This window comes from Palaemon carinicauda, chromosome 2, assembly GCF_036898095.1.
Source record: "Palaemon carinicauda isolate YSFRI2023 chromosome 2, ASM3689809v2, whole genome shotgun sequence".
NCBI lineage: Eukaryota > Metazoa > Arthropoda > Malacostraca > Decapoda > Palaemonidae > Palaemon > Palaemon carinicauda.
The window spans coordinates 122,600,256-122,623,465 of NC_090726.1; positions in this window are offsets into that span (position 1 = coordinate 122,600,256).

Sequence of the window (23,210 nt, forward strand, 5' to 3'; positions counted from 1 at the left end):
CTTGTCGTCCATGACGGCTTTAATCAACCGGAGCATTTCCTGAGTGGATGATGAGGGTTCCGGGGTCGTGGAGGTAGACGGGAGAGACACTTCCGTCGGTGTAGGAGTAGGGGCGGAGATGGAAGGAGGAGCGACCTCTTGCTCCGACTCGGCGTATTCCACCTGGCCTTCGTCATCTTCAGCTCCTTGAGCCATAAGGGTCTTCTCCGTGTCTTCCGAGACATCCGACATGTGTTCATCGTCTTCGGAATCCAGGCGGCACTCGTGCATGGACTGGGCCATGACTACATCAGGTTCCACTGTAATTTGGACAGTGGGGATCGAATCCTTGGGTACCACAGAATCAGGGGAGGCCTTAGGGAACAGAAGTGACCTCAATTCTTCAGTGGCCAGGTACGGTCCGGTGGCATTCTTCTGGAAGCCACGCACCCACTTGCGTAGCTTCTCCCGAGAAGTGTCCCTGACCTCCGCTGAGGGAGGGTTATGGAAGGCATCAACTAGGTGAGCCTGGCAGACCGTACAATTCAGTGGGTCCCAGAATTTCAAGTCCCCTTTCTTGTTAGCACAAGGGGCGTGAGTCCTGCAAGCCGTATGCCCGTAGAAGTGCGGGCGTTTCACAGCGCAGAAGTCGAAGTCACACTTCATCTGCTCCTCCTGTGGAAGAAAGAGAAAAATGAGTATGGGGGGAGTCATAAGAATGGCTCTTAAGCTAAGTTAACATTAATCATTAATTTTAACTTAATGAAGGGTGTGATGCATAGAGATTGAAGTAGTAAAGAAAACATACTCCATGCATCCCGCCCGGCTGGCTACCGCAAGCTTTATCCCTGGATAATCCGAGATGGCCGAAGGCACAGGATAGTATTCCTTAGAAGTCCATAGGGCAATGGAATTCCATGGAAATGCCAAGGATAAGTTTGGGACCGAGGCCACTCAGTCCCAAATTAGGGGGCTAACAGGTCCCTTAGGGTAACTGCTTCCGGCAACCAGCCGCGCTAAGATACACGCAGTATGCTGGAATTTTGAAGAATGCAAAGAGACAGCATAATTACTAATAGAACAGTACCAAGGCACTGATCTAATAGCGTAAACAGGCCATCTGTTTGCAGTGTAGGGCTATCAGTATTCATATGATAGCTAGAAGAAGGGGGTGCAAGTAGTCTTGACGCCTCCGGGGGGTTCCGGCAAACCTCCGGCACGCCGGAGACCGCTCCAGCAGAGTTTCTGGCATTAGAACAGACAATATATAAGTCAAGAGTAATACCAGGGTGGCGGCCGCCGGCACAACGGCGGCACGCCGGCAGAGGAGCGGCGGCTCCGGCAGTCGGAGGATGCCGGCACTCCGGTGGCCGACCGGCAGGCGGACGGCGAAGCTATGAGGAAGGAGGAGAGCCATCGGCAGGAAGCCGGCAGCGGTCGGCAGTCCCCCGGCACGCGGGGGGGGGCTGGCGGCCAAGAGGGTAAGGGGAGAGTCACCAAGGTAGGAGGCGGGTATCGCCGACAGTGGAGGCGGCAAGGGACCGGCACCCGGATAGTGACAGAGACAGAGGGAGGGATGTAAGAAGTCCAGTCATGGACTCCCAGACATCCCCCCCTGAGAGGGTGTACCCATGATAGAGGCTGGCTTTATCACCCAGAAGCAGGGGTCTCAGAGGACCGGGAGCTAGGGTAGCCCAAGGGAGGGCTAGGGGACACCCAAAGAGGGGGAGACCTCTACATACAGAACACATCCAGTGGCTAACCCCATAGGACACTATGAAGGGTATATGTACCAGAGCGGACTGCACATAGAAGCTCAAGGTAGCCCTATCACTCCACCCTAAGGAGGAGTTGTAGGACAGGGGACAGATGGGTATAGACTAACCTAAGTGTAGGCTAGGCTATACAAGAGATAGGTGGGGAGGGGAGAAGAGAAGAGTCTTCCATGGAAGGGGTTCTGTACCAGAGCGGCCACTAGGGAAAGGGAGGACACTCCCTAACCTAAGATAAGGCAGCCTGGCTGAAACGGTGCATGGGTACAGTTTCAGCAGGGGACAGAATAACCTTTCCAAAACCTAACCTAGAGCAGGGCTAAGAGCCCTGAACTAGGAAAGATAGAAGACATATCGCTATCGCAGGACAGTCATAGACTAGTCCTAGCCATAGAGGAAGGGCTAGCCGTTCCTCACTCTCGGACGCAACCCTAAGGGGGGTTCATTCCCTTAGGGAGGACTGAGAGGCGATAATATACTCCGTTAGGCGCTTGATCCCTTTACTTAGTAAGGGAATCAAGGCTAAACGGAGGGAATGCCAAGGCAGGGGGATGAAGGAAGCATATAGGGGTCCTACAAGTAGGTTAGGTTAGGAAGGGACACTAACTAACCTATCCCCTATATGGTCCCTGAAGGCGAAAAACACTTGCATCACAGTCGAAAGTATTGTAAAATAATGCCACTATCTTCATAACTTAGCCTAGGATCACTAATAAAATCATGCATGAACACTGGTATATAGGCGCTCTGGCCTGGGGGCTATAGAAGCCGACTGGTATGAGGTCAATCGATGACCGATAAAAAGCGTCAAAACACGATATAAAAGTTCCTAGCTATGAAGACTAAATAAACTAATGTTATCGATTAGTAAATGAGGCCGGAAGCGTTGTTGTGGCTAACTAAATAAGGCATGCATAACAACAACGACGCCATAAAATGGCGGGTCCGGTAGAGGCACAGCTCTGCCACAAAACAACAAATATCTCGGAAAGTAATATTTACTTTACGGTCAGAGCTTAACTAAACAATACTGGAACCTTGTACTCAACTTTCCAGAAGAAGGCGAGGCCGAAGGTAGCGACATAACGTAGATGCAAAGCGATAAGTAAGGCACAGGGAAAATCCGTCTAAGTAGGGCGAGCTACTGAACAAAGGATGAAGACGGTCGTGACGTCATTTAAGCAATGGCGCCCGTTTGTTTACGTCTCGAGTACCAGAAGTAGCCACGGATGAGATTAGCTATGGAACGGCTCCCAGCTATTCTCAGCCCTTACACACCGAAGCATTAACTCTGTTCGGGGTGTAGATAGCTATGTGGCGCGTTAATACATGCGTCCCCTGTTGATATACGATGTCTTAAATGGGAAACCTTTAGGATACTCGCTCCAGAAGTTAGAATTCTGTGATAACCTGTGGTTAAATTCTCTGGGAATATCTTAGTAGTTATTTACCCAAGGAAGCTACCAAAAAAGAACCTTCCATCAGGACGCCATGGCTTGAGCCCAAAAAAGACGTTATATCAATAAAATCCCACACACCTGACACAATTGAATATGACCCAATCTGCGACGTATTGAGGTTCAATCAATTTAGGAAAACACGAATGGAGGAGGATATCATGCACAAATAATACCCAATTGGATCCCTTTACACAGACTATATTCTCTTAAGTTTACAAGGGAGCCCTTAATTATGATTACTTTACGTTATAAATAAAAGCCCTCAGAAAATTGGTACTCGGTTCTGCAAGCATGTTGGCACCTGCCCTTCCGTAGCTACACTCTATGGGCCTCCAAACAAGACTGCCTGCCCTATCAGTCCCTTTACTCAGGTGCCCATACACTGGCATGCTGTGCCTGGTCATGATTGGTTGTTTGACCCGAATGTTTCATAACAACCAATCGGGTCTAGTGACATTAACGCCCACACCAATTCCCAAGCTGACTTGTAACAGATGTTTTGAGTGCTAGACCACAGCCTAACTGTCATTCTTTGTCACTAAGAAAAATACTGTTGGCACTTGAAGAGGCTGGCTCTGAGTAAGAAGCATCCTTCCTTTGTTGCTTCATCTTCCCGGGCCTTCCCCTTTATGGAAAAAGGGTACAAGGCTGCCTTGAAGGCGATTGAAGCAGGGAAACCGTGTCCTACACTCGAAGAGTGTAAGCCGTTCTCCTTAGCTTTACCATTGGACCAACAAGACTGGAAGGATGTGCATTTTAACTTCTGTGTCGGGAAGTTGGACGATGACATTGCCGAACGCCAGTTCGGTGAGGACCTCCCCAAGTTGTCAGATTTTCTCCTGCGCAGGGAGCAGGAGATGAAAGAAAGACTTGGCGCCTCTATGTCTCTTCAAACTATGCTCAGAGATAATGGGCCAACACATCTGGCAACCGTGACGAAGGACATATATGGTTTTATCATATATATATATATATATATATATATATATATATATACATATATATATATATATATATATATATATATATATATATATATATATATATATATATATATATATATATATATATATATATATATATATATATATATATATATATATATATATATATATATATATATATATATATATATATATATATATATATATATATATATATATATATATATAATAGATGAAGATTTCATAGTAGTAAAGCTCGATGAACTTTAAAAAAGATATCTGCAAAAATGCTCTTTACTTATAGCTTGAAGAAAACTTTATCATTATGCTAATTCACAAAAGACCTGAAAAATTACTGCCCAATAAGTTTATTCTCAGTAATATATAAAATATCTGAAAATATCATATTAGGCCGAATAGAAAGGCAGCTAGGCTTTAATAAACCAAGATAGCAAGAAGGCCACCGTGCAAGGCATTTCTTAGACTATGAGAAAGCTTTTGATTATATCAAAAGCTTCAGCAGTGATGAAAGCCTTTCAAAGACAATGAATAGATTAATCTTATGTTAAAACACTTGAAGATATCTATACGGGAAGTACAGCAACCCTAAATCTACATAAAGATAGTGTAAATTCCGATTGAGAAAGAGTTTTTAAGAAATTAGATTGGGAAAATGTAGGAATTAATATTAATGGGAATACCTTAACTACTTAAGATATGCAGATGACATAGTTTTATTTAGTGAATCATGGGAGGAATTGCAAAAGATGATAGATGATTTGAATAGAGAATGAAGAAATATAGGACTGAAAATGAATTTAAGTAAGACTAAGATAATGGTCAATGAAAATGCAGAGAGACAACAAATAAGGGTTATGGAAGAACCTCAAGAGATAGTAAATGAATATACGTACTTATGTTTCCCAAGAACATGAGACCAAAATTAAAAGAAGGATAAGCATGGAATGGAGAGCTTTACTCTTTACTTTACTTCAAAATCTTCTTTTCTGGTTCCATATAGTAGGGGAACCATCTTTCCGCATGACCTTCACAGCTATTTGATCGTATACATTCCAAGGCATTCGGCATTTTACACTGCATATTGTTCGTTTACCGCTAGGTCTACATTATTAAATCCCTTAGAGAACAAGAAATTCTTCAGTTTCCTCTTGAAAGCCTTAATATTTTCAGTCTTTCGAATGTCTAGTGGGAGCTTATGGTATAGTCTTGGAGTCGCATACTTAAAGGTTTCAGAGCCTACAGTGGACATATATCTAAGTTCGAATAATTTGAAACCATCTGCAACTATTCTCGTGGGAACAAGATTTGTTGGCTGCACAATATGTAGCAATTCTGATAACTTGATAGGTTATTACACATATTTTATATTCAATTCTTGCTTCAATAGGCAGCCAGTGTAAATCAGTTAGTGTACGAGTGATCCTTTCTCTGGTTGGAACACCTTTTATCAGTCTTGCTCTTCTATTTACTATGTTTTGTAATTTCTGAAGATGCTGTTTTGGTAAATTGTAATAAATGGAATTACAGTAGTCAATCCTGCCAATAACACAGTTTATCATATTTTTTGTTTTGTTTGTAAAATATGAACATCTAGGTACTTCTTTATAAAAATCAATGTTTCTGAGATGATAGCTAAAAGTTTTTGCTACAGGTTACAGTCAAAAGATACTGCTAGATCAAGAACTTGTTATTTATGTTTATTTGAATATCACCCAAGTATCTTAGGGTGTTTTTTTTCTAACCAACGTAAACTCAGTTTTATTTTCATTTAATTCTATTTGTTTGATTGTCATCCATTCCCTAACAATGCAAGAATTTGGTTTAGAATTTCAGTAGTGTGTCATCTATATCATTTATGAAGTAAAATTGGGTATTATCTGCAAATAGTTTGAACATCACTCCATGTCTTTGTAGTATTTTTGTAAACAAAATACGATTATGAAATGTTAAATGTCACTTTCTCTAAAAAGAAAAAATATTCAATCAGATAGTCGTAGCAGTAATAACTTATGCATAATAACCTTGGAGAATTACAAATGACATAGAACATAAGCTAGTTACAACTCCAAGAGCTATGGAAAGAATAATTATGGTATCAACACAAAGAGACAAAAAAGAGTAACATGGATACGAGAGAAAACTAAAGTAGAGGATATTCTAATACATGTTTATGTTTGACCTACAATCTATAAACGGCTGACCTACATGCTACCGTCAGCAGGCCGTCAAACCTACCAAATCTAAACACTCGCGCATGTACGGGCTTGAGCCCCAACCATAATTTGCATCCAATCACATATCTGAAGGTACGTGCGCCAACCAAAAAAACGTGGCGCCACACACCAGACGTACCAGCAAGCCCTAAAGTTTGATGTGTTTGGTTGTCAGCTACCATTAAACCCTCTTATGGGAGAAAACGGAGAAGATACGGGAATGTGTGATCCCAGCATAAGGTTGTTATCCTAAGCGGCCCACTTGGATCCTATCCTCTGGGATTAGAGTGCCATCACTCCTTCAACAACATGGAGAAACCTACAATGTTGTGGTTTGTAAACCATCATACGATTGGAGTTCAAATGAATTTTGAAACAGACATACCTTGAATCAACAACGGACAAGGAAATCTTTGCAACATCCCAACAGCAGTAGCGACTGTGGTCTCAAGGACAGACCTTCAAACACCAGCAATATCCTGAAGACCCTTGAGCCTTTAACTGCAGCAACGTCGACCCTCCAGACGGACCCTGACAATCCTGCAAAAAACTCTTTATTCATCACAGCAACTAGGCTGTCCCAGAGACAGGGGAATGGAACCCTACATGAGTTAAGTAGGGGCCAATATGTGGCCACACTTCCGCTTAGGCAAGAAACTCCATTTAATTATAGATCACTTTCTGTTTTAGAATATTCGGGTATGCATACAAGTTTGCTGGAACATCTATACTCATTGTGTTGTGTTAGATATTTTGTATTGTTTGACTTTTTTGGTGATCTTAATGGACGTCAGGCACTATTCAACTGTTCATCATCCACATGTTTGAGAAAACCCCTTTATTCACGGGATAATCCAGTTGACCTTTGTTAAAGGTTCCCATTGTGCTTTATATCTTCTGACCAAATCATTTCATCCACGGGATAACCGATGTTATTTATCGAATCCCTTTAGATTTAGGCTAACACTTTGTTTTGTTGTTAAGCTTTGAGCATCCTGCATAGACGGCATTATGAAGTTGTGAGATAAGTGAAGGGAATCTCCGACTTTGATTTAACCTTTATACCAATAGAGTTTGAAGGGGTTTATTGTGTAAATTTCTTATCTCATTTATATACTCATTTCAATCCTACCCTCAGAGGTAGTAGAATAATTACATGTTCCAGCCACAATATTCAAAGGATGTCCGAGTCAAAGAAACAGTCAGGGATGGTAGGTTGAAAACACAAAACGAAGGTGATCTCTATCATGTGTTGGTGAACTGAACGACCCCCATTCTAAAATTAGGGATTTTAGGATACCTTAACCATCACAGTAGTGCTCACCCTCACTCTCTTGCATTGTTCTCCTTACATTGAATTATTGTCCATCCTTCCCAGTTGGGGTGCACTATTTCATGCCATGCGTAACTCAGGAATACTGAGGTGGCACTGGCATTGACAAAGTCTATATATATGATATATATATATATATATATGATATATATATATATATATATATATATATATATTTATATATATATATATACATATATATCTGTATATATATGTATATATGTACTATATATATTCAAATAAGCCATATATATTTTTAATACACTAATGTCTGGATTCTCTTAATGACCTCAGGATCAGAGCCCCAGGCGAAATCACACAAAGACAAGAGCTTGTGACCGGCCGGGGATCGAACCCTGGTCCGGCAAGCTTGTATAGACAGTGACTACCACTTGGCCACGAGGAAAGATAAAAGTCAATGACAATTCTTCGTTACTTATACCTGTCGAATTCAGGTGTTTTGTAATTAGAATGGAAATCAACCCATCTTCACCATCATAGCTAATTGGCTGTTTGTTACTTGGCATTCAATTAATGATAAATTTGGTGACCGGCATTCTTGCCGCATACATTTTCGCCGTAGGACTTTTTGTCACGGACTTTTTGCCGTAGGAATCTTTGCCACTAGGTATTTTTGCCGTAAGGAATTCTTGCCGCAAATGCATATTACTTTTATAATTTAAAGGTATATGAAAGAGTTGACGAAAATAATTTCGTATACAGAATCGACAGAACATTAGAAAACAAAACTTATTGGAAGTGTGAAAACGAAGAGAGTCTAGCAATAAAGAAAAGAATTGATATAGAACTCGGCGAAGCATCTCACATGAAGAAAAAGTACAAAGATGTTTATGTACGAATACAAAGAATTGTTTCGAGATATGATTTTTAGCGTAAAGTACACTATTTACGGAGTATTGCTATGAATTTGCACTCATTCTAAACTTAATTAAAGTTTTTTTTTCAAATATTTTGAATTTTAAATAAATAAACCTTCCATATTGTAATACCTTTGTTATTGATTTTATTTTGACAATGATGAATATTTGAATATTTATTGTAACTTCTATTGCTCTTAAATTTATTACTTGTTTCAAATAAATAAACTTTCAGTTTTACAATACACTATTATTCTCATACCCTTTTATACTCATAATTTAGATATGTTTTATTAAGTATACGGCATTCATGTATGTAGTAGAGTGTATGTATGTATGCTAAAAACTGCTTGTTTAAAACTTACTAAGTAAGAGCTAATTAGATGTATGTGTGTATGTATGTATGTAAGTAGGTATGTATACTTCTTGTTTTTGGGCTCAAGCCATGGCGTCCTGATGGAAGGTTCCTTATTGGTAGCTTCCTTGGGTATGTAACTACTAAGATATTCCCAGAGAATTTAACCACAGGTTATCACAGAATTCTAGCTTCTGGAGCGAGTATCCTAAAGGTTTCCCTTTAAGACATCGTATATCAACAGGGGACGCATGTATTAACGCGCCACATAGATATCTGCACCCCACATAGAGTTAACACTTCGATATGGAGGGGCGGAGAATAGCTGGGGAGCCGTTCCACAGCTATACTCGTCCGTGGCTACTTTTGGTACTCGAAACGGGCACCATTGCTAAATGACGTCACGTCCGTCCTCATCCTTCTTCTAGTAGCTTGCCTTACTAAGACGGATTTTCCCTTGTGCTTTTTCATCGGCTTGCATCTTCGTAATGTCGCTACCTTCAGCCTCGCCTTCTTCTGGAAAGTTGAGTACCAGGTCCCAGATTTGTTTAAATAAGCTCTGACCGTAAAGTAACTTTTACTTTTCGAGATATTTTATGTTTTCTGGCAGAGCTGTGCTACTACCGGACACGCCATTTTATGGCGTCGCTGTTACCCTGCATGCGTTATTTAGCTAGCCTGAACAGCTTATTCCGGCCTTTTAACTAATTGATACTATTAGTTATTTAGTCTTCATAGCTAGGAACTTCATATATCGTGTTTTGACGCTTTTTTATCGGTCATCGCCTGACCCCATACTAGATCGCTAGCTTAGCCCCTAGGCCAGAGCGCCTATCTCCAGTGTTCGTGCATGATATATTCCAGTGATCCTAGGTTAAGTTATGAAGATAGTGGCATTATCTTATGATACTGTTTACTGTGATGCATTTCGCCTTCAGGGACCATATAGGGGATCGGTTTGATAGTGTGCCTTTCTAACCTAACCTAAATGTAGGACCCCTATATGCTCCCTTCACCCCCTGCCTTAGGGCATTCCCTCTGTGTGGCCTTGCTCCCCCTACCACGTAAGGGGATCAAGTCCATACCAGAGTACCTATCGCTTCTCTGTCCTCCCTAAGGGAATGATCCCCCCTTAGGGTTGCGTCCGAGAATGAGGAACGGCCTGTCCTTCCTCAATTGCTGAGGTTAGGTTACCTGACCTTCCTTGCAATTGCGATACGTCTTCCAGCCTACCTAGCTTAGGGTTTAACATCCCTGCTCTAGGCTAGGCCTCTGGGGGAGCTAGTTCTGTGCCTTGCTTGAAACGGTACCCATGCACCGTTTTCAGCCAGGTTGCCTACCTTAGGCTAGAGAGCGTCCTCCCTTCCTTGGTGGCCGCTTTGGTACAGAGCCTCCCCTATGGAAGACCCTTCTTCTCCCCTCCCCCCCTATCCCTTGTATGGTCTAGCCTATACTTAGGTTAGACTATGCTCATCTGTCCCTTGTCCTACAACTCCTCCTTAGGGTGGAGTGACAGGGCTATCTTGAGTCCCTGTGTGCAGTCCGCTCTGGTACATATACCCTTCATAGTGTCCTATGGGGTTAGCCACTGGAAGCGTTTTGTCCGCAGGGGTTCTCCCCCCTCTTGGGTGTTCCCTGGCCCTCCCTTGGGCTACTGTGGCACCCGGCCGCCTGCCGGCCCCCTGCCATTGGGTGATAGGGCTAGTCTCTATCATAGGTACACCCATTCAGGTGCGATGCTATGGGGTTCGTATCCTTACCCCTCCATCCCTCCTTCTGTCTCTTTTCCTGTCCTGGTGCCGGTCCCTTGCCGCCTCTACTGCCGGCGATACCGCCCTCCCTTGGTGACACATTCCTAGTATTCTCCCTAGCCGACAATCCTCCGTGTGCCGGAGGGCTGCCGCCTTCCGTCGGTGTACAGCCGATGGCCTAACCTTATACTACCTAGCTTCGGTCGTCCGTCCCTCGGGCTGGCCCCCGGCGTTCCGGCATCCTTTGCCGGCAGTCCGGATATGCTATATCCACCTTCCTTATCCTATGACCCTGTCACCAAGCCGGCAGCCTTTGGCTGCCGGCGCCCCCGCCTCCCGCCGGCGTGCCGCCGCTGTGCCGGCGGCCGCCAACCTGGCATTACTCCTGACTTCTCTATGTGTCTTCACTAATGCCAGAAACTCTGCTGGAGCGGCGTCCGGCGTGCCGTCGGTCTGCCGGCACCTTCCGGAGACGCCAAGAGACTTGCACCCCTTCTCCCAGCTATCAACTCCATGCTGACAGCCCTACACCGCAACCAGATGGCTTGGCTACCCCAATAGATAGGTATTGTCTTACCGTTCTATTAATGGCCGTGCTGTCTTCTTGCATATCACAATTTTCCAGCATGCTGTGTGTATCTTAGCACGGCTGGTTGCCGGAAACCGTTGCCCTATGGGGTCTTCTACAACCCCCCATATTAATGGCCTGAGTGGTCTCAGTCCTAGATTTACATCTTAGGCAATTCCTGCTAGAATTACCTTCTGCCTCCCTGGCGATCTATGAAGAATTCTGCCTTGTGTCCTCGGTCACAAACAAATTGCCTATTGATAAGGTTACGGTAACCAGCTGGGTGGGATACACAGAGTATGTGTCTATCTACCTCATTTCCCGCTCCACTCTCTAACATTACAATGTTATTAATTATTTAAGATTAAGTTAAAGTTAACTTCTTAATATTTAACTTTAGAGTAATATAAGTCATTTGTATGACTTCCGTATACTCATGTTCTCTTTCTCTTACAGGAGGAGTACGTGAAATGTGACCACAACTTCTGTGGAGTGAAGCGCCCGCACTTCTACGGGCACACGGCGTGTAGGACCCACGCCCCTTGCGCCAACAAGAAAGGTGATCTGAAGTTTTGGGACCCGCAGCACTGTACAGTCTGCAAGGACCGCCTGGTCGAAGCGTTCGACAATCCTCCTTCAGCGGAGGTTAGGGACTCTTCTCGAGAGAAGCTACGCAAGTGGGTGCGTGGCTTCCAGAAGAACGCCACCGGACCATATCTCGCTACCGAAGACTTGAGGGCCTTGCTTTTCCTGAAGGCATCCCCAGACTCAGTGGTCCCCAAAGATCAGATTCCCACCGTCCAGATAACGGTGGAACCGGATGTAGTCATGGCTCAGTCCATGCACGAGTGCCGTTTGGATGCCGACAACGTGGAACGTATGTCGGAAGTGTTGGAGAACACGGAGAGGAACCTCATGGGTGACGAATTGGACTATGAGGAAGATCACGTGGAATACCCTGAGTCGGAGCAGGAGGTCGCTCCACCTTCCACCCCCACACCGACTCCTACACTGACGGATGTATCACTTCCGTCTACATCTGCTAGCCCGGATCCCACCCCATCCAACACCCAGGAGATCTTCAAAATGCTTGAGGCTTTCATGGATAAGAAACTCCTTGAGACGCATGAGTTCTTCAGGTCCAACATGGGAAGTTCGAAGCAGCCGAAAAGGATTTCGGTTAAGGACCTCCCCGCATGCTCAGATACCAACCCCTGGAGGTATGCCGAGCACATGCCAATTACGACGGGCAAGATCTTCATAAGCGAAAAGGTCGGCTCGATCGCGCTGGAAGAAGTGGAATTCTTCCCAAACTTTGAGGCTTACCCGGACTGTTACGTCCGACTTCGATCTGAACCTGCCTCTAAAGAAGAGACCGAACCGAAGGAGGTTATAGTGTTCGATCTCTCAAAGGCCCAGGCTATGCTGGCCAATACAGTGAAAAGTAGGGGCTTCACCTGCTCAAAACTACCGGCGCTTAGCAAGAAGCACCCTACTTACGTCGCACCAGACGATGCGACCCTCCCCTTCTTGGAAAAGGCCTTCACTGCGGTGCATAAGGCAGTGGAAGAAGGAAAACCTTGTCCTGCACTGGAGGAGTGCAGACCCTTCTCCCTGACTACTCCCCCCCTGATGTTAGACACTGGAAAGATGTCCAGTCAACATTTGTGGTGGGAAAACTAGAACCTGACGTCGCTGGCCGTCAGTTTAACGAAGACCTTCCAAAACTTAATGACCATCTCCTTCGTCGGGAACATGATACGAAGGAAAGGCTCGCCGCATCTATGTCCCTCCAAGTACAGCTCGAAGTCATGGCCGGTGACACTAGGGTCCCTGACTACTACATGGTTTTCGCCAAAACACATTTGGCGACCGTAGTAAAGGATCTGTACAGCTTCACGAAGGCTCGTAGAGCCTGTCGTGAATTCGTGTTCTCCAGTGCTACAGTGAGACACGAACCCTGGAGGCTGATTTCCTCCAACATCTGGGGTAAGCACCTCTTTCCTTCCTCCCTTGTGAAAGAGATCACCGACAAGGCCGCCACGGAGAACAGGAACCTTCTCCACAAGTGGGGCATGTCGAAGAAAAGGAAATCCTCTCAGGACGACGGCCTTCAACCTAAGAGGAAACCCACGAAACCGAAACCCCAGCAACGTCAACAGAGACGGCAGTTTCCGGGATCCGCTACTCCCTAAGTGGCAGCTCAGCCACAGCAGACCTTTCAACTGGTCACCCAACCGGTCTTGTCACAGTCGCCGGTCTTCACCCCTGCTTTTGAGCAACAGTCCACTACCTTTCGTCCCAAAGGTAGAGGCTCAAACAGAGGTGCAGGCAGAGATGCATCTCGCCGTCCCTCCAGAGGCAGAGGAGGAAAGGGAGCTAGCGGCCGAGGTAGTAAACCCTCGGGAAACCAGAAGCAATGAAATGCTTCCGGTGGGAGGAAGACTCCGCCAATTCCAGGATCGTTGGACCTTCGATCCCTGGGCACACAGCATCGTCAAGAAGGGTCTAGGCTGGAGCTGGACTCAACCACCCCCAACCTTCCAGCAGTTCTTCCAACCCCCCTTCTGGAAGAATATTTCCTAGAACTCTTGAACATGAAGGTGATAAGGAGGGTAAAGTCAACCAGGTTCCAAGGGAGACTGTTTTGCGTCCCCAAGAAGGACTCCGACAAACTCAGAGTCATTCTAGACTTATCCTCCCTCAACAAGTTCATAGCGAACAACAAGTTCAAGATGCTGACTCTTCAACAGATAAGGACCCTTCTGCCTCAAGGTTCCTACACGGTCTCCATAGACCTGGCGGATGCCTACTGGCACGTTCCAATGAACCACCACGCTTCCTCCTACCTAGGATTTCGACTCCAAAGGAAGAGCTACGCTTTCAGGGCCATGCCTTTCGGCCTCAATGTGGCCCCACGGATCTTCACAAAGCTGGCAGACGCCATCGTTCAACAGCTCCGCCTCTGCGGCGTCCAGGTGATGGCCTACCTCGATGACTGGCTAGTCTGGGCTCCATCGCCCAAAGATTGTCTAAGATCCTGTAACAAAGTCACCCAGTTTCTGAAACACCTGGGATTCAATATAAACAGAAAGAAATCTCGCCTCTCTCCAGCTCGGAAGTTCCAATGGTTAGGAATCCAGTGGAATCTTCAGTCACACCGCCTTTCCATTCCCCAGAAGAAAAGGAAGGAAATAGCAGGGTCTGTCAAAAGACTGCTGAAATCCAAACGGATCTCAAGACGTCAGCAGGAACGAGTTCTAGGCTCTCTACAGTTCGCCTCAGTGACAAACCCAGTGCTGTGTGCACAGCTAAAGGATGCCGCGGGAGTCTGGAGACGTTCTGCATCCATCGCTCGAAGAGACCTCAAGAGACGGCTCCCAAACAGACTTCGGTTACTCCTAAAGCCGTGGTCGGAAGCAAAGGCCCTGAAAAGGTCGATCCCTCTTCAACACCCACCTCCATCACTCAACATCCACATGGACGCTTTGCTGGAGGGTTGGGGAGGTCACTCCCACCAAAAACAGGCTCAAGGAACATGGTCTCCCCTATTCAAGACGTTTCACATCAACATCTTGGAGGCCATGGCGGTCATTCTAACTCTGAAGAAACTCTCCCCGCCTTCCTCGATCCACATTCGTCTAACCTTGGACAACTCGGTGGTAGTCCGATGTCTCAATCGCCAAGGCTCAAGATCGCCCCAGATAAATCAGGTGCTTCTCCTAATCTTCCGTCTGGCAGAGAAGAAGAAATGGCACCTGTCTGCAGTTCACCTACAAGGATTCCGCAACGTGACAGCGGACGCTCTATCTCGGACAAGCCCGATAGAGTCGGAATGGTCTCTAGACGCAAGATCCTTCTCCTTCATCTCTCACCAAGTCCCAGAACTTCAGATCGATCTCTTCGCAACGAGCGACAACAATCAACTTCCTCGATATGTGGCCCCGTACGAGGACCCCAAGGCAGAAGCAGTGGACGCCATGTCACTGGATTGGAACAGATGGTCCAAGATCTACCTGTTCCCTCCCACCAACCTTCTGCTGAAAGTCCTCTCCAAACTGAGAACGTTCAAGGGGACAGCGGCCCTAGTGGCTCCCAAGTGGCCCCGGAGCAATTGGTACCCCCTAGTCCTGGAGCTACAGCCCACGCTGATCCCTCTCCCGGGCCCAGTTCTCTCCCAGCAAGTACAGAAGTTGACTGTCTTCGCTTCATCATCGAAAGTCAGGGACCTTCATCTCATGATTTTCTCTCCCTAGCCGCGAAGAAGAGGTTTGGGATCTCGAAGAAAAGTCTAGACTTCCTCGAGGAATACAAGACCGAATCCACACGACGGCAATACGAATCATCCTGGAGAAAGTGGGTCTCATTCGTCAAGGCAAAAAATCCTACGGAAATCACCATTGATTTTCGCATGTCCTTCTTCATTCACCTTCATGGACAGGGCTTAGCAGCCAACACGATTTCTACCTGCAAATCGGCCTTGACTAGACCACTACTGCACGCCTTCCAGATTGATCTGTCCAGCGACATCTTCAATGAACTGCAGAAGGCATGCGCTCGTCTACGCCCAGCACCCCCACCAAAACCTATCTCCTGGTCCCTGGACAAGGTGCTCCATTTTGCCTCCAACTTGGACAACGATTCGTGCCCTCTCAAGGATCTGACTCAAAAAGTTATATTTCTTTTTGCTCTTGCCTCAGGAGCCCGAGTCAGCGAAATAGTGACATTATCAAGAGACGAGGGTCACATCCTGTTTACAGACTCAGGAGACCTTACCCTCTTCCCGGATCCGACGTTTCTCGCTAAAAACGAACTACCCACCAAAAGATGGGGCCCTTGGAGAATCTGCCCCCTGAAAGAAGATGCCTCTCTATGTCCGGTAGAGAGCCTCAAGGTCTATCTTCGTAGAACTTCTGACTTTGGTGGAGGCCAACTCTTCAAAGGAGAAACATCGAGTAGCGACCTGTCACTGAAACAACTAAGAGCGAACATCACCTACTTCAATCGCAGAGCGGATCCTGACAGTACACCCGCAGGTCATGATCCTAGAAAAGTCGCATCGTCTCTGAATTTTTTCCAGAGCATGAATTTCGAAAGCCTCAAGAGTTTCACAGGCTGGAAATCCTCGCGTGTTTTCTTCAAGCATTACGCGAAACAAGTGCATGAAGTCAAACATTTCGTGGTAGCCGCAGGTAGTGTTATGAAACCTGCACTTAACTCTGCATAGAACAGTGAGTTACTTGGGACTTTAACTCTTCGGGTGCCTATGTTGACCCTCGTGTGATACGTAGTGAATTCAGAGACACTTAGTGTTTTTTCATAGACTGTTCTTTACAAGGTGAAATGTCATAGTCGTCACATGAGTGCCGCATGCCTAGAGCATGATGTGTTTTTTTCCTTATTAAAGACTGACGTTCCTCTGGAACCTGTGCCTTCTAATAATTTGAAATTTTCTTTCAGATTCAAGAGCGAAGTCTTTCATTACTATGTACATTATAATTTATTGTAAATTAATTTTACATCCCTTATTTCATTTATTTACTATATTCTGCAATTGTGAAATAAAATTTCTATTCTATTACTTGTGTGTCTCAATCCGCTCCTACTTATACTATGAAATACATGGTTGTCATAGTTTCATTATCCCCTTTTCTTTTAAAAATGATGAAGAATAATAGGTTCAATCCATATTATATACTCACCTATGCTATGTAATATTCCTAACTGAATACTTACTTGCGCTATACCTTCGAGACCAGATCGTTCTCTTGCTACGAAATACAGTGCCTAACCACCACTTGTCTGTCACTGAGAATGTTCTTATATGAATATCAACCATTCTGTCTTGTCTCCGAGTTCTTCACGTTCTCCTCGCAAGGTGGGTAGCCCTTCGATGACCACTTTGATCTTCGGCATGGTCCGTTGGGACTTCTCTGCCAAGGGGGGCAGGAAGTTACATCCCCACGGAACCTCTATCGAGGTCACTATGCTTACCTTATTCAAAGCCCTCGGCACTTACTCTACAAGGGGAAATCTACCACGATACATTGATTCTCTGGTATTCTTCCATCAGGATGCCATGGCTTGAGCCCAAAAAACGGATTTTGAGCGAAGCGAAAAATCTATTTTTGGGTGAGATAGCCATGGCGTCCTGATGGACCCTCCCTGCTACTTTGTCCAGGCTTTCAGGCCCCACACTGTCCTGCTGTATCATGGTGATCGGCAAGCAACTGGCATCAGAATGAGGACGGACGTGACGTCATTTAGCAATGGCGCCCGTTTGTTTACGTTTCGAGTACCAAAAGTAGCCACGGACGAGTATAGCTGTGGAACGGCTCCCCAGCTATTCTCCGCCGCTCCATATCGAAGTGTTAACTTTATGTGGGGTGCAGATAGCTATGTGGCGTGTTAATACATGCGTCCCCTGTTGATATACGATGTCTTAAAGGGAAACCTTTAGGATACTCGCTCCAGAAGTTAGAATTCTGTGATAACCTGTGGTTAAATTCTCTGGGAATATCTTAGTAGTTATATACCCAAGGAAGCTACCAATAAGGAACCTTCCATCAGGACGCCATGGCTATCTCACCCAAAAATAGATTTTTCGCTTCGCTCAAAATCCGTTTTATAAGCAACTTGTTTTAAACTTTAGAAGCACGAGCTATTTACCAAAGACCAGTGGAGTGTATGTATGGGCTAAAACTGCTTGTTTAAAACTTCACAAGTAAGAGCTAATTATCAGAGACCATCCATAGCATTAGATGTATGTTTGTAGGCCACTATACTTATATTTTTTTATAGGTCAACTCTTTCATATACCTTTAAATTATAAAAGTAATATGCAATTTGCGGCAAGAATTCCTTACGGCAAAAATACCTAGTGGCAAAGTTTCCTACGGCAAAAAGTCCGTAACAAAAAGTCCTACGGCGAAAATGTATGCGGCAAGAATTCCTAGAACCAATAAATTTTGCACATTTAGACGTGTTTTTCATATTCAAATAAGCCATATATATTTTTGATACCTTAATGTCTGGATTCTCTTAACGACCTCAGCATCAGAGCCCAGGTGAAATCACACAAAGACATGAGCTTGTGACCGGCCGGGAATCGAACCCTGGTCCGGCAAGCTTGTATAGACAGCGACTACCACTTGGCCACGAAGAAAGATAAAAGTCAATGACAATTCTTCGGTACTTATACCTGTCGAATTCAGGTGTTTTGTACTTAGAATTGAAATCAACCCATCTTCACCATCGTAGCTAATTGGTAGTTTGTTTCTTGGCATTCGATTAATGGTAAATTTTGCACATTTAGACGTGTTTTTCATATTCAAATAAGCCATATATATTTTTGATACACTGATGTATGGATTCTCTTAACGACCTCGGGATCAGAGCCCCAGTCGAAATCACACAAAGATAAGAGCTTATGACCGGCTGGGAATCGAACCCTGGTCCGGCAAACTTATATAGACAGTGACTACCACTTGGCCACGAAGAAAGATAAAAGTCAATGACAATTTTTCGATACTTATACCTGTCGAATTCCGGTGTTTTGTACTTAGAATTAAAATCAACCCATCTTCACCATCGTAGCTAATTGGTAATTTGTAACTTGGCATTCGATTAATGATAAATTTTGCACATTAGATGTCTTTGTGTGATTTCGCCTGGGGCTCTGATCCCGAGGTCGTTAAGAGAATCCAGACATTAATGTATCAAAAATATATATGGCTTATTTGAATATAAAAAAACACGCCTAAATGTGCAAAAATTATCATTAATCGAATGTAAGGTAACAAACTACCTATTAGCTACGATGGTGAAGATGGGTTGATTTCAATTCAAAGTACAAAACACCTGAATTCGACAGGTATAAGTACCGAAGAAATGTCATTGACTTTTATCTTTCTTCGTGGCCAGGTGGTATTCATTGTCTATATAAGCCTGCCGAACCAGAGTTTGATTCCTGGCTGGTCACAAGCTCTTGTGTTTGTGTGATTTCGCCTGGGTCTCTGATACCGAGGTAATTAAGAGAATCCAGACATTAATGCATCAAAAATATATACGGCTTATTTGAATATCAAAAACACGTCTAAATGTGCAAAATTTATCATTAATCGAATGTCAAGTAACAAACTACCAAATAGCTACGATGGTGAAGATGTGTTGATTTCAATTCTAAGTAAAAAACACCTGAATTCGACAGGTATAAGTACCGAAGAAATGTCATTTACTTTTATCTTTCTTCGTGGCCAAGTGGTAGTCACTGTCTATACAAGCTTGCCGGACCAGGGTTCGATTCCCGGCCGGTCACAAGTTCTTGTCTTTGTGTTATTTCGACTGGGGCTCTGATCCCGAGGTCGTTAAGAGAATCCAGACATTAATGTATCAAAAATATGCATGGCTTATTTGAATATAAAAAACACGTCTAAATGTGCAAAATGTATCATTAATCGAATGCCAAGTAATAAACTACCAATTAGCTACGATGGTGAAGACGGGTTGATTTCAATTCTAAGTACAAAACACCTGAATTCGACAGGTATAAGTACCGAAGAATTGTCATTGACTTTTATATTTCTTCGTGGCCAAGTGATAGTCACTGTCAATACAAGCTAGCCGGACCAGGGTTCGATTCCCAGCCGGTCACAAGCTCTTATCTTTGTGTGATTTTGCCTGGGCTCTGATCCCGAGGTCGTTAAGAGAATCCAAACATTATTGTATCAAAAATATATATGGCTTATTTAAATATGAAAAACACGTCTAAATCTTCAAAATTTATCATTAATCGAATGCCAAGTAACAAACTATCAATTAGTTACGATGGTGAAAATGGGGTGATTTCAATTCTAAGGACAAAACACCTGAATTCGACAGGTATAAGTACCGAAGAATTGTCATTGACGTTTATCTTTCTTTGGGCCAAGTGGTAGTCACTGTCTATACAAGCTTGCCGGACCAGGGTTCGATTCCCGGCCGGTCACAAGCTCTTATCTTTGTGTGATTTTGCCTGGGCTCTGATCCCGAGGTTGTTAAGAGATTCCAGACATTAATGTATCAAAAATATATATGGCTTATTTAAACATGAAAAACACGTCTAAATGTGCAAAATTTATCATTAATCGAATGCCAAGTAACAAACTACCAATTAGCTACGATGGTGAAAATGAGGTGATTTCAATTCTAAGGACAAAACACCTGAATTCGACAGGTATAAGTACCGAAGAATTGTCATTGACGTTTATCTTTCTTTGGGCCAAGTGGTAGTTACTGTCTAGACAAGCTTGCCGGACCAGGGTTCGATTCCCGGCCGGTCACAAGCTCTTGTGTTTGTGTGATTTCGCCTGGGGCTCTGATCCCGAGGTCGTTAAGAGAATCCAGACATTAATGTATAAAAAATATGCATGGCTTACTTGAATATGAAAAACACGTCTAAATGTGCAAAATTTATCATTAATCGAATGCCAAGTAACAAACTACCAATTAGCTACGATGGTGAAAATGGGGTGATTTCAATTCTAAGGACAAAACACCTGAATTCGACAGGTATAAGTACCGAAGAATTGTCATTGACTTTTATCTTTCTTCGTGGCCAAGTGGTTTAGTCACTGTCTATACAAGCTTGCCGGACCAGGGTTTGATTCCCGGCCGGTCACAAGGTCTTGTGTTTGTGTGATTTTGCCTGGGGCTCTTATCCCGAGGTCGTTAAGAGAATCCAGACATTAATGTATCAAAAATATATATGGCTTATTTAAATATGAAAAACACGTCTAAATGTGCAAAATTTATCATTTATATATATATATATATATATATATTTCCGAGAATTTATCTGAACTTAAATCGTATGATGGTTTACGAACCGCAACATTGTAGGCCTAGGTTTCTCCCTGTTGTTGAAGGTGTGATGGCACTCCAATCCCCAGGAATGTAAAATCCACGCAATTTAAATTTTTTTTTCACAATGTGAGTATGTCATCATCTTTGATATGAGCAACACAAGATTAAAACACACACACACACACACACACACACACACACACACACACACACACACACACACATATATATATATATATATATATATATATATATATATATATATATATATATATATATATATATATATATATATATATATATATATTTATATGCTTATATTACCTTACTAAACCCATTTTATCATCAAATCATTCTATTGTATCCATTCTATAACTTTTCCAAAGCCAATAACGATTAACACCATGGAATATTTGATTAAAACACACTCTAAATGAGCAATGGAAAATTAAAAAAAAATATGAAAAAATAACTTGGAAAGCCTTTGCATAGGTTGATAAAAGATTTTTTTAAATACACGTGGAAACAACATATGGATAATAAATATTTGTGAAACTCAATATTGAAAGATTATTGAAACATCATATTGCAAAACTAATTTGAAACCAATCGACAATGATATATATATATATATATATATATATATATATATATATATATATATATATATATATATATATATATATATATATATATATATATATAGAGAGAGAGAGAGAGAGAGAGAGAGAGAGAGAGAGAGAGAGAGAGAGAGAGAGAGAGAGAGAGAGAGAGAGAGAGAGAGAGAGAGAGAGAGAGAGAGAGAGAGAGAGAGAGAGACCGATATGACTTTTGTTGTGCATAATCTTCCTAAGTTATTTTCATCATCTTCCACAAAATAAGAAACCATTTCACTGACTCTCTCCAGATTGTTTAAATGCACACATTTTGAGTTTAATAGACTCATGATATTACAACATGTATTATAAACAACCTAACGCAAGTTAGCAGTAAAATGATACAATACGATTAGATAAAAATCTAGTGAATCACAGTAAAGGATAGCCTATCATGGTTTTATGGGAAAATATAATGCCGTAAATGCAATTGTCGTGGCTATGTCTGAAATCGATAGGAAAAAAAATAAATTTATCAAAGTTTTATGATGCTCTGGCAACTTATATTTGATACAGATATTGTTATTTAGTAATTTTATTAGAAGTTCTCAAACACTCAGTTTTCAGATAATCTTATAATTTGTTTTATATTACTTAGTTGTCATATAAATAAAGTCAAACGTTTTGCGACATATTAAAAGCCTAAAAATATTTACTTTTGTTACCCATAAACATTTCTATACTGGTGTTTTATGATTTCGAATATCAACAGAAAACGATAAATTTCATGAGTTCCATAACTACTGTGCTTTTACTATGTAGTAAGTTGCTTTGATCTTTTTCAATTGTCTTTTTATATAGTTTGCCAGAATGTAGGAAAAGTAATGATTACGCTACTGTTTCAAACGGTTTCATTGTAGTGTATTACAGGGCAATGTAACCTAGGTAAACAACTACTTTTTCTTATAGAAAAAATGGTAATTTTGTAGTGAATTACAGGGCAATGTAACCTAGGAAAAAACTACTGTTTCTTATAGAAGAAATTACGATATCTTCAAAAATGACACTCGTTTCCGTCGCAAATGAATAGTTTCAGAAATATATATATACATCTATATCCTACGATAATGGGGGACCCACAGTGGGAACTCAGGGTTTTGGGTGGGGAAAACATACTGGGGAAACGATATATAATTGTTTTCCTATAGTAAATAACATGAATTAACCGAATTTGATGTTCATTTCAATCGGAAACAAACAGATCAACCAATTCGGATAACTTTGAGTTGCACGGTGTCACTTCGGTGTCACTTCTCTTACGAACGAACGATAACATTAGCAACGTTACCAATAATACACAGTGACACCAACGTTGACGTATGGTACACAGAGTTACCAACGGCACGCTGACATTACTAAAGATAGTAATGATAGATATTTCCATATGTATTTTAAATAATTTCTCGATATAAGTTTTACTCAATATATAAAAAGTAC